This window comes from Rhagoletis zephyria, unplaced genomic scaffold (assembly GCF_001687245.7).
Source record: "Rhagoletis zephyria isolate East Lansing unplaced genomic scaffold, Rhagoletis_zephyria_1.1 Rzeph_scaffold_04907, whole genome shotgun sequence".
Classification (NCBI taxonomy): domain Eukaryota; kingdom Metazoa; phylum Arthropoda; class Insecta; order Diptera; family Tephritidae; genus Rhagoletis; species Rhagoletis zephyria.
The window spans coordinates 34,211-46,529 of NW_016161990.1; the positions used below are offsets into that span (position 1 = coordinate 34,211).

Sequence of the window (12,319 nt, forward strand, 5' to 3'; positions counted from 1 at the left end):
ATACATACATTTTTGCCACTGCTAATCACATGAATAAAAATCATAAAAAGGGTTGGCTTTCCTTTATGGCCGTTCGTTAAAGGGGCGGTGGGCGAATGGTAAGTGGGCGTGGCACCTCTAACCCACCTTTTTGGAGAGGGAATGAACCGCCATTGACAAAAATGCAACCCCCTACCACCTAGGTCCCCTATGGTTCCCTAGGAACCCCTTAAAAAAATTGCCAAAAAGCACAATTTTCATTTGCGTTTATTCGCTTGAAATATGTTAAATATTCATTTGCACAATACATTTTTATATACACATTTTTATATACAAGACATTTTTATAAAACACCCAGTAACCAAAATAGACATCACTGGGCGGTAGCCCCAGGTTTACCACACAGAAAGGGAATTCTAGTTACCTCATCCTTTCCCAAGGTTACATCACTGGGGCGGTAGCCCCAGTTAGGTCACACAGAAAGGAGAATTCTACATAATAAGGGTTATAATCCCAGCGCGGCCGAAGGCCGCCTACGCAGAAAGGAATTCCACGCAAAAATACTGTGGACGCAAGTAAAAATTGCGATTTTTGGCGAGCCCTATTATTTAAATAGGCGGCCGATAAACTCTGTGGTATGCGGTGGCTCTTATAGCTGCATCCTTACACCTATTCCGTGTGTTGCAATATCCACGAAAGCAGCAGTTAACTTTTTATGAAGAAAAATATTTAAAAATGTTCGAAAATTATTATTTATTTTTCCAACGTCAAAAGGTGGATTTTTTTTTGAAAAATTTGGTACAACAAAAAATACGAAACACGTTTTCTGTCAGATAGCTAACATGGCGGATAAGAAGAAGAAGTGAAACTACCTTCTAAAAATTATTGTATCATGCTTCTTCATCTGTATTGCATTACGCAACTTGATGTGTAAATTGTTACTGGCGCAGTCGGTAGGATCAGCGAAAATGATCCTATGAAAGAACCTACTAAATTTATTTGAAAATAAGGTTATGGACACATAGAAAAACTGCATTAATAAAAGTTTGTTAACTATTGTGAAGTGGCACTTTTCCAAAAACGATCCTATAAAAGAAACTACTGCAGAAAGTGGCAAATAAGTGTATGGACCCACAAAAACTTCATTAATAAAAAGTCGTTAATTATGGTGAATAATACATGGAAGCCACGTGTATTACAAAGGTAACCTTCAATGACATCTAAGAAGAGAATACGATCATAAATCAATATCTTCGTGACATTCGTGCATTAACTGCAGTTCTCACTAGTTAACCAATATATGTGTGATAGCGCAGTTGACGCTCTTTGTCAGCAATTGTTGTGTATGACCATCGTAACTGCATCAACCGCTTTGCCAACAAAAGTAGAACAAGTAAGAGATATAGTGCCAATAGCTGAATTATCGGAATCCCTAATAAGCCCACTAACAACATTAACAATGACTGAAGCGAAGGAGAGAAGGGAACGAACCGTGCAAACATAGTTGCCAACTTGGTGCTTTAAGCACTAGATTTAGTGCTTTTTGAAAATTTAAAAAAAAAAATTTAGTGCCTAGTGCCTTTTTTCTGAACTAAAATTACTCGGATATAGTTAAAACCTGAAATAATTCTTAAATATTTAAAGCTGTGGCAGCACTGAATTTACAAAAATCTACAAATTTAAATGCACTTAAATACAACCATGATTGATAAAAAGCTGAACTTGCAAATTTACCTTGTTCAATTCTATTAGCGTTGAAAATGCTAGTAGATATGCGAGTAAGTTAAGTATTTCTTTATTTCTTTTCTAATTATTTGTAAAAATTTTATTTTTGTACCACCTGAGTAAAACACATCGTTTTTTGGTGCTGATTCCAAATCTGGCCGCACAATTGCTCTAGCACTAGAATTTAGAGTTATCCTAACCTCAAAGTGCCAAAATCACGGTTGTTGGCGATATTTGAGGTTATATAATGAACACAAAATTTTGTTTGCTCATTTCTACTTAGGGCATGATTTTCGTTTGTTGGGATTCGATTTTTCTTTCTTGAGGGATATCAGTTTTAATGTGCAGTACTTCGGTATTACGTCGTAAGCATGAGTCATTATAGCATGTGGCTTTTCAATCGTTATGAGCGAAAAAGTTTTGTTTATTGATTTATGTATGCATTCTTGTAAATATTGTTAATTTTTTGTTTTTGTTAAATGCATACAAACTGTTATGAAAAAAGCATCAATTGATTGAAAACCATTTTTTTTAATGTGGTAAAACGCTTTTTTTCCAAGTTTTTGGTGCTTTTTGAAAATGAAAAGTTGGCAACACTACGTGCAAAGCATAAAGTTGATTGCTCCGTTCGACGGCGACAAAAATTACTTGGCGTTATATATTGGCAGTTTAAATGCTTTAATGCCCGCGTCGTCGTCTCTTACATAAGATGAAAAACCATTTTACTTCCAATCAGGGATGATAAATGAGTTTTTTAATTTTGTACCAAATTACTAAAAAAGTGTACTAAATAAGCCGAAAAAGTACCAACATTTAAAACACTATACATACATAGTTACATATACATACATATATTTTTAGATTTTCTGTATAATAATCAAGATATAAAACATAGCGTGTCGAAGGTGGAAAACATAAGTGCAAATGAATTGTTTGAAAAGACCACCAAAACGCCAAGTTAATCAACAAAAGTATACAAGTTATACTTATTAAGTGCTAGTAATACAAAAATTTTCCAAAAAAGCCGTTGCATTTAGCGGAATGGAAGTTTCACAAAAATATTTAGCAAAATATTTTATTTTATAGAAATAAACAAGTTAATAGCAGTGTTCTCGTACCTAAAATCTTGCGAAGTGGGGGAAATCGAGAGCGCTGCTGGAAAAAAATTTACCTGCGAAAACTTACAAGTAAAAATGTCTGCTGATCACAAACATGTGTTCGTGAATAAACAAAAGAGAGGAAGAAAAGTTTAGTTTAGTTAATTTACTATTAATCTCTAATTTTCTAATTTTAGTGTGTCAACTATGGCTGCCGTATAAAATTTTTCAATTGTACCATATTTTTCCCAGAAATATACCAAAATAGATAATATTATGAGATATGAAATGTTCTGACCGAATTTGTCAGTTGATCGTTAAAACGAAAATGGGATAATTTTAAAGGCACATTTGTATATCTGCTTAATTTTTGTGAAACCAGGAAGGGTGCTTGGAGGATATTCTTTTACTTTTGAATGCGTCATGGTGTGGTATCAAAAATATTTGTTAGAAAAAAAACTTATTCATTCTGAGATAATTCAATTATATGTTAAAAAAATTTTTCCTATACAAAAGTATTCAATAGTAAAAAATTCCAAATCGTGGACAATGCACCAAGCGGATAATAAATTACCTAATGGACCACCTATTGCAACTGTGAAAGTGATCAGCTGTTTCGAAGATTGCAAGTTATTGCAAATTTTGCAAACTGCTCAGAATTTTTGCTGCTGGATAATTTTGTGTGGAAAATACAAAAATACTTCTACCAAATTTAACTATCAGAAAGTCAGAATGGCGTAAGTTGCCAGTTTTTACTGGTTTTGCGTTCAATAACTTTTTCTGATAATTTAGTCTTCCCTTCAATTTTACTCGCTATGATTCTTTAATTCTCTCGCCGCTAGTCTTAGTAGAAAATTGTATGAAAAGACCTATTATGACAGCAACTTTTTTTGATTTAAAAAAGAGTTTCGTTTTTAATAAACACCACGTATTTACTTAAATAAGGTAGAAAAAGATTACTATATTTTTATGCACAAAAATTCGCATCTCCAAGTAAATAGAGTGTGGTATTTCGACATAATTGTGGTGCAGTACCGTATCTTGACAAAAATATATCAAAAATGTCGATGTAGTACCAATGTACTTTTGGCTTTCAAAATGTACCAAAAATCCATCAATTCATCACTGCTCCAATGTGATGTAAGTACTCTTCGTGGCCCGGCGTTAGATGTGGTGAGAAGAGAACAACCTGCGAGTTGGGAAATATTGAGAATCCTATTAATAGATGAATTTGCTGATCCCACACCTATTACCACTATGATATTATTAGTTAGTAATATAAAAAACAGTGGTAGTGTTAAGCAACTTTGCGAGGAACTAAATGCAGAGGTATGTAAAATTAAAGATAGTATACAGCTAAAAGAATCAAATATTTTAAATGTAAATTTCCTTAGTTGTGAATTACAACAAATAAGTTTAAAAACTCTTAAGAAAGAATTGCCCTTTCAGTTAGTAGCTTTAATTAATGCCAATATGGTTACAGACGTGAAATCTGCTCTCCGAGTATTAAAAGAAAACGATGTTTACGATAATGTTGTAATAGAAAAAAAATATCTAAAGTAAACAAAATTTAGTACAAAGCAAACAACAAAAATTAGCAGTTAAAGAAATACAAATTCATACCCAACTTCAGCTAACAATAATAACTTTACTAATACGCAACAACATCTCCCTTACAATAATGGTTTCACAGACATGCAACAACAAACCCCTCTTTTCAATGCTCGTTTTAACAATAACTAACAAAACCAAAACCATAACACACAATATAACAGCAATAATAATGTTAGTAACCCATTTCGAAATTCAAATAATAACCCAGTAATGCATCCACAACCAATGTATAATACTTGTGGAAACAGTTCAAATCAATCTAGAATTCGACGTTACGGCAATGCCGAACCTATGGAACAGGATAACGAGAATTTTCGGCTAGAAGCCTCGGGTACCTACCAAAAGTAGAACTAATAATTGAAAATCGCCCTTTAAAATTTCTTGTGGACACAGGATCATCAGTAAGTTTGATTAGACCTAATGTTCTCAGAACACAAATTTTTGAAACAAATTCAATTACCTTAACTACTGGTACAGGGGAAATAACATTAAACAAAACTCAAAAACTATATACAAGTACTAAAACAGAAAAAGCTGAGTTGGTATTCTATGCTTTTGACTTTTCCACAAAATACTTTGTTGGGTTATAATATCCTTCAGGAACTTAACGCTAAAATTGATATTGTTAACGAAAACATAATTTTAAATGATGTCACCTATAAATTCGTACATAATCCTGACTCAAAGACATACATATTTTTAGAACGTTTAAGTGCAAATAGTGATTCCAAAGCACCAACATTTAGACTCGAACATCTCAACAGGGAAGAGATTGTGTGTATAAAAAGCTTTTGAGTAAATACAAGCATATTTTTAATAAAGAAGGTGACACATTACCGTTCACAAATAAAATTAAACACAAAATCAAGACAACCCCCGAGGACCCTATATACGTCAGATCCTACAGATATCCTCAAATACATAACTCAGAAGTCGAAAAACAAATTAAAGAAATGTTAAAGCAGGGCATAATTTGTCAAAGCAAGTCGCCATATTCCGCACCAATCTGGGTTGTACCAAAGAAGCTGGATGCCTCTAAAGTACAAAAATGGCGAATTGTAGTCGATTATCGTAAGTTGAACGATATCACTGTAAGTGACAAATATCCCATTCCCATTATGGATGAAATACTCGATAAGCTTGGCAAGTGTATGTAATTTAGCACAATTGACTTAACAAAGGGATTCCACCTAATTTAAATGGATCCAGAGGATAGAATAAAACTTAGTTTTCCACACAGAGTGGACATTTCCAGTTTCTACGTATGCCGTTCGGTCTTAAGAATGCGCCGTCGACATCCCAAAGGCTAATGAACACAGTCTTAGATGGTTTGATCGGAAAGGTTTGCATGGTATACTTAGACGATATTATCGTCTTTAGCACTTCCCTTCAAGAAAACATCGAAGCTCTTGAAAGAGTCTTTTATAGGCTGAATGAAGCAAATTTAAAAGTGCACATCGAAAAAACCGAGTTTTTAAAGAAATAAACCGATTTATCGGACATATTGTAACTCCCCAGGGAATCAAGCCTAACCCTAATAAGATAGATTCCATATTGAAGTATCCACTGCCAAAAACTGAAAAGGAGATAAAGCAATTTTTAGGATTAGTTGGTTTTTATCGTAAATTTATTAGAGACTTTTCTAAAATTTCAAAACCTTTAACTCGGTGCCTAAAAAAGGCAACAAAATCGATATTAATGAAGAATATATAAACGTTGTAGATACGCTTCTCATAACAAAAGGACCAATTCTGGCATACCCGGACTATGAAAGAAAGTTTACTTTGACCACCGATGCATCATATGTAGCTCTTGGAGCCGTTTTGAGTCAACAGGGTCATCATGTTTGCTTTGCAAGCCGTACTCTTAATGAACACGAGTTACATTACTCCACAACGGAGAAAGAGTTGCTGGCTATTGTTTGGGCAACCAAATATTTTCGCCCATATTTATACGGTAGAAAATTCGTCATAAATAGCGACCATAGACCTCTTCAATGGCTCCACAATTTGAAGGAACCAAACTCTAAATTGCAAAAGTGGAAGTGGAAAATTAATGAGTTTGATTTTGACATCAAATACATACCGGGAAATGAAAACCACGTAGCCGATGCGTTATCACGTGTTGAACTTTAAGATTGTTATTTCGGCGACACTTCATCTAATATCTCTACTATTCATTCCGCAACAGAAGATTCTGAATCTTATATTCCCATTTCAGAAAGACCCCCAAATATATTTAAACGACAATTAGGATTGATAAAAAGTGATGAAAATTGTTCGCAAATGAAAATTGTATTTAAAAATAGTGTCACAACGATTAAATACATCGACTTAATAGTGATCAAATAAAAGATGTAATAAATATATTTTCAATAGGTAAAAACTGCACCTGATTTTGTAAAGTTTGAAAATGTTTTTAAAACCCTAGTCAACAATAGACGATACAAAATATTGCGAGCAACTAAAGAACTCGAAAATATTAGCAGTTATCCCGAATTTAAAACAAAATCCTTGAAATTCATTTAGAAGGCCTTCATCAAGGCATAGAAAAGATTGCTAATCGTTTCAAAAATAAATACTATTACCAAACTACTTAAAGGAAATCCGTAAAATTATTAACGAATGTGAACTTTGCAATAGGTGTAAATATGATCACATCACCCACAAATTGCCATTCAAAATCACACCACCTGCTTACGAAACCAGGGAAAAATTTGTGATCGATTTTTGGGAATGGGAGAAAAAACATTACCTTACTTGTATTGATTTGTATTCTAAATTTGGAACTGCTGAAGAAGTACAAACATTGAACTGGTTAGAAACAAAAAGAGCGTTAATAAAAGTTTTTAATACGATGGGAGCTCCAAAAATATTGAAATTGATCAGGATCAAGGCATAAATAATGTCAACATTAAGCAGTGGTGTGATCAGCTCAATATTCAATTAGAAGTAACCACTGGAAAGACCGGCATTGCAGATATTGAAGGTCTAGACAATACACTTAATAAAATAGCTTTAATAATAATAATAGCTTTAATAATAATTAATAGCTCAGATGATAAAGAATTAAAGTACATGCAAATCGAACAAACCCTTTTTACGTACAACCATAACATAATACATTCTATGACCGGTGATACTCCATACAACATTTTTTTCAATCACTTATCTCCTAAATTTAATGCTCAACTTATACAAGTAAACAGAATAACCAATGCGAATAAGACACGAACAGAAAATCCTATAGATACTACTTAAATGAATGCTGAAAATTCCAGAAAACGTCTCGACAAAACCAAAAACCCATTGAGAAACGTAGAATTAGTCAAAGCTGAAAACGACCATGAACATTTTATAATTAAATTTAACAATAGTAAAGTAAGGAAATATAAAAATCAATTTAAGCGAAAAAAAGAAATTTCAAGAGAATTAAAAATAATAAAATATATCAATGAGTTCATTGTACACAACCAGCGTTGCCAGGTTGCCGTTTTTTACGTCATTTGGACGTTTTTTGTATACCGTTGACGTTTGGACGTTTTTTGTGTAAAAAATGACGTTTTTTAACTTCCCAGTATTTTTTCTTTTTGACGGTAAGGGTCTTGTAAGTAGAACTGATTTTGAACTACTTTCTTAAAAAATCTTTACAAGCTTTGTGTTTTGAAGCAGCTGCTTCAAAACATATTTATTCTTTGGACACAGATGACTTAAATATGATGCAAACCAAGCGTACGCGCACTTTTTTTTTGGATCTTGGACTAAGGATCCCGTGTTCAAAGGCTGGTTGTGTAAAACTTGAGGTTACGAGGCTTATTGTAATGTTTGCAATAGGCACATTAAAAGCTAAATCAGGAAAAGCTGATCTATTGCAACACGCACGCTCGCAAAAGCATCAAAAAAGCTGTAGCGGCATAAAAAGTCAGAAAAAACTAGGCGACTCTTTTAAGACTTCATTGAAAATGTAACGAACGCAAAAAAGGCTGAAATATTGCTATGCTCCTTCTTAGCAGAACGTAATTTAGCATTTTCGACAACCGACCCTCTAACCAAATGTCTACAAGAAATACAAATAAATTATTAAAAATCAACGCGATTATTTAGCCCATTCAAACTTGCACATTATTGCCCTGAAATTTAATGCGCTATCAAACTGCATAGTCAAAAAAATTCTAAAAAATCTGAATAAAAAGTTGAAAATCTAGCTGAAATATTACAGATTTTTTATAACTTTTGCACAAAGTTTGAAATGTGGATTTATATTTTGTTTATTATATAATAAGCTTGGCTTTTATGGAAAAATAATAAACATGAAATAAACAAAAGAGAAACAGCCAAAATCGATCGAAATGTTGATGACTTAATCAGCTGGTCACAAGTATATGTATAAAATGATTTTTATATTAACGATCTCAAACCAGTTTACAATGAATTTTAAATGTGCTCTGTCGAAATGACATTTTAATATACCTTACGTACATATCTATGTACGATGTATTATGGAACGATTTTCCGTCATCCCTTGTCAAATTTGGTTTGGAGACAAACCGGTTTCGGCGTTGTGCCATCTTCAGTGTCATTTTTCGTTCTTGTAGACATTTTTCGAACGAAAAGTGACACTGAAGATGGCACAACGCCGAAACCGGTTTGTCTCCAAACCAAATTTGACAAGGGATGACGGAAAATCGTTCCACAATACATCATACTCCTACCCTGTCGGAAACACAAACAACCAAAAAGAAGATTTCATTCAATAAAAAATTAATAAGACGAATTTTTTGTACATTCATTTGAAAAAGACTTTTTTGGGTAGGAAATTACGTTTTTTCAGACCAAGAGGGACGTTTTCTTATGCCGAAGACCTGGCAAAACTGTACATAACTCAGTAAATAAATTATTATTAAATTTAAATTTCAATTATATTATATTGCTACAAATTTTGTATATAGAATTACTTAAAATACCACTTTTGAATTGTGACGTTAACTTTTATACATAATTATTTTTTTAAAGATACGAAATGAGGTCTTGAACTAAAAATGTTAAAATATTAATTTAAGTTTATCGCTTAAGTCTTTTGTTGCGAAATTAAAACCGTCTTCCATTATTACTAAACATTTTCTTTATTATAGGTCATAATAACTTAAGCAAAATTTGTTAACTGAAATTAGTGTAATACTAAACGCAATAAGGATATTGCTCTTTCTTTTGTGGTGGGAGGAGTGGCATATGTATGCACTTATTTGTTGTACGAGTCGTATACACTTAGGTCTCTTTTTATGCGGTACATGCGTTCCTCTGAAAGCCGCATAAAAAAAATCTGCATAAAAAAGTTCTTTACTTTCATAAAAAAAAACAGGGGATGCGTTCCAGCATTTTCAAAAACCGCATAAATTCAGATACTCCATGTAAAAAATTCTAAAAAACCGCATAAAAAATCTAGTGAGGCATTATTGAGCAAAAAAACTATTTATTTCTTCACTTCAACACTTATTATTCCATGTAAAACCCAACATTAATGAAATAAACAAAATTTTATCTATATTTTAACCAAAAATAAAAAATAAAAACACCACAATAAATACATGAATTATGTAAGAATACATAAAAAAAATTTTAAAAAAAAGGTTTTTTCTTAACAGCGGTCGCCCCTCGGCAGGCAATGGCAAACCTCCGAGTGTATTTCTGCCATGAAAAACAGCTTCTCGTAAAAATGCAATCGCCATTCGGAGTCGGCGTAAAACTGTAGCTCCCCTTTGTGTCACAACATCAAGGCGCACACCACAAATTTGAGGAGAAGCTCCACTTATATGTAAGCGCCAATCTTTTATTATTATTATGTAAGAATACAAAGACAAATTATTTATCAGAAGCATTGTCTTTTACACACTGAAAAAAGTAATAAAAACTCTCAAAAAAGCAAAATCGCTACTGCGAAATTATGGTTTGAAAAACCGCATAAAAAAATTCGCATAAAAAGAAACCTAAAGTTCTGAACACATTGAAAACGACGAGCTACGGGCCACAGCTTCCAGTTTGTTATCTTCATTATCTAAACGCTTTGTCGATGGCGACATGATTTTTTTGAACGCGGCAGCGACATCATGAATTTGTATGAGTTTGACATAAAAGAAGAGGAAGAACCTTATCTGTCGCCGGAAAAATAGAAATAGATCTAATCTGGCCACAACCACAGCCGTCGCGTAGCCCGGTCGTCGCCAAAATAATTATCTACATAAGAGTACGTGTTAAAATAATTTGACAGCTGTAGTCCGTAGCTCGTCGTTTTCATTGTGTTCGGGCTATAAGTGTATTCGCTTTCCAATACATATTCTCTCTTAAGAGTTCAACTCGTTGCCTTAAGCGAAGCTAAAGTCAGTCTGTAGGCAATGGTCGAGCTGTAATCAGAGTGCCCAGATTTGGCGATTTCGCGCCAATTTGGAGATTTTTTTTGGATATTTGCGCGTAAAAATTTAGAAAAATTTAGAATTTTGTCCCTTCAAATAAATTTTTTCCAATTATAAAAATATACAAAACATAGTTTTCCACGATAATTTTACAGAAGAGGCTAATGAACTGCGTGATAAATTTGACTTAAGAAGCATACTAAAAAACTGTAAAACTATTTAATCGACCTAATCGAAGAATTTTTGAAACGATTACCTATTCAATAAAGTACTTTTACAAAAGCTTTGATTTTGTCACCAGAAAAGTGTGTGAATCACAAGAGGGCGAGTTTCAGGGACCTGCCAATTCACTATTTGACTTTGAAGGAAAGAAAAGCAACGGAAACTGAATATTTAAATCTTTTAACTTTCCCATGGAATAACTTTTCTCAGAACCATTCCGTCCGCCTCCGAAGAATTTTGGATAATTGCTTACGGAGTGAAAACCGCAACAGGCAATAAAATGTTTGGAAATATATGTAAGTAAATTCATATTATTATCCTTTCCGCACTCTCATGCTTTGTTGAGCGCGTTTTTTCCGTAATGAATTCAACAAAAACTAAGATTCGAGATAGGATGAGGTTCGAATCAATCAATAGTTCGAATAAAGTGTTATATGAAGGCTAATAGTTTCTGCTGCAAAACATTTCCAATATCAAACAGTATGTTATCAATGTTGAATAGCTCAATATATGACAACAACAGAAATGTAAATCATTCAGACACTATAGGTGATTTTGAAGAAATTGTGGAAATAGCTGATCTCGCGTTATTATAGGTTTTTATTTAATTTTTAGCGCCGAGCTCTTAAAAGCGGATTGTGCGATTAATCAATTTATATGAGTTATAAAAAATTCAATAATTGCGCAGTCCTATTGCAAAATGTGTCCAAACAAATGTTTTAAAAAAGTATGCGTATTTTTAAAGAAAATTGTTTGTACATCACTATTATATAAGTGATTTGTGTTATTTATTATTACTAGCCTGCGGATTTTTATGCAGAAAACGGAGCGTAAAAATATGTACCACTTAACTGTAAACAAAATGTGTAGAAATTTATACACTTTGTTTATTGTTATGTGACACATATTTCTAGGCTCCGTATTTTGCATAAAAATCCCGCAGTCTAATTATTACCCTCTGAAGGTATTATATTCGTTTTTGGTTTAAAAAACTATATTATAAAAAGATCTCATTTTTAAAATAAAAGATTTGTTAAATCGATTTCATGAATCTTATTTAAAAAGAATGGCGATTTATTTTTCAGAAATTGCGCTTTTTATTTAAAAAATCTGGACACCCTGGCTGTAATCAGTGTTGCCAACTTTTGATTTGCAGAAAGCACCAAAAACTTGGAAAAAAGAGCGTTTTACCAAACTTGTACAGACAAGATACAAGGACACGGGCTTTCAGATAGAACTCAGATAGAACTCAACCTCAGTTTCCTGAAGCGCCTTT

At 33.0% G+C, this 12,319-nt stretch overlaps 1 protein-coding gene across 1 annotated transcript in view; it reads right to left on the minus strand.

Moving 5' to 3' along the window:
• Positions 1 to 12,274, minus strand: part of LOC108371353 (putative nuclease HARBI1) — a 19,284-nt gene extending 7,010 nt beyond the window's left edge. The window contains exon 1 of the mRNA XM_017626904.1: positions 12,235 to 12,274. The gene's annotated coding sequence lies outside the window, so the exon portion shown is untranslated. The remainder of the gene's footprint in view (positions 1 to 12,234) is intronic.
• Positions 12,275 to 12,319: the final 45 nt, after the last annotated feature.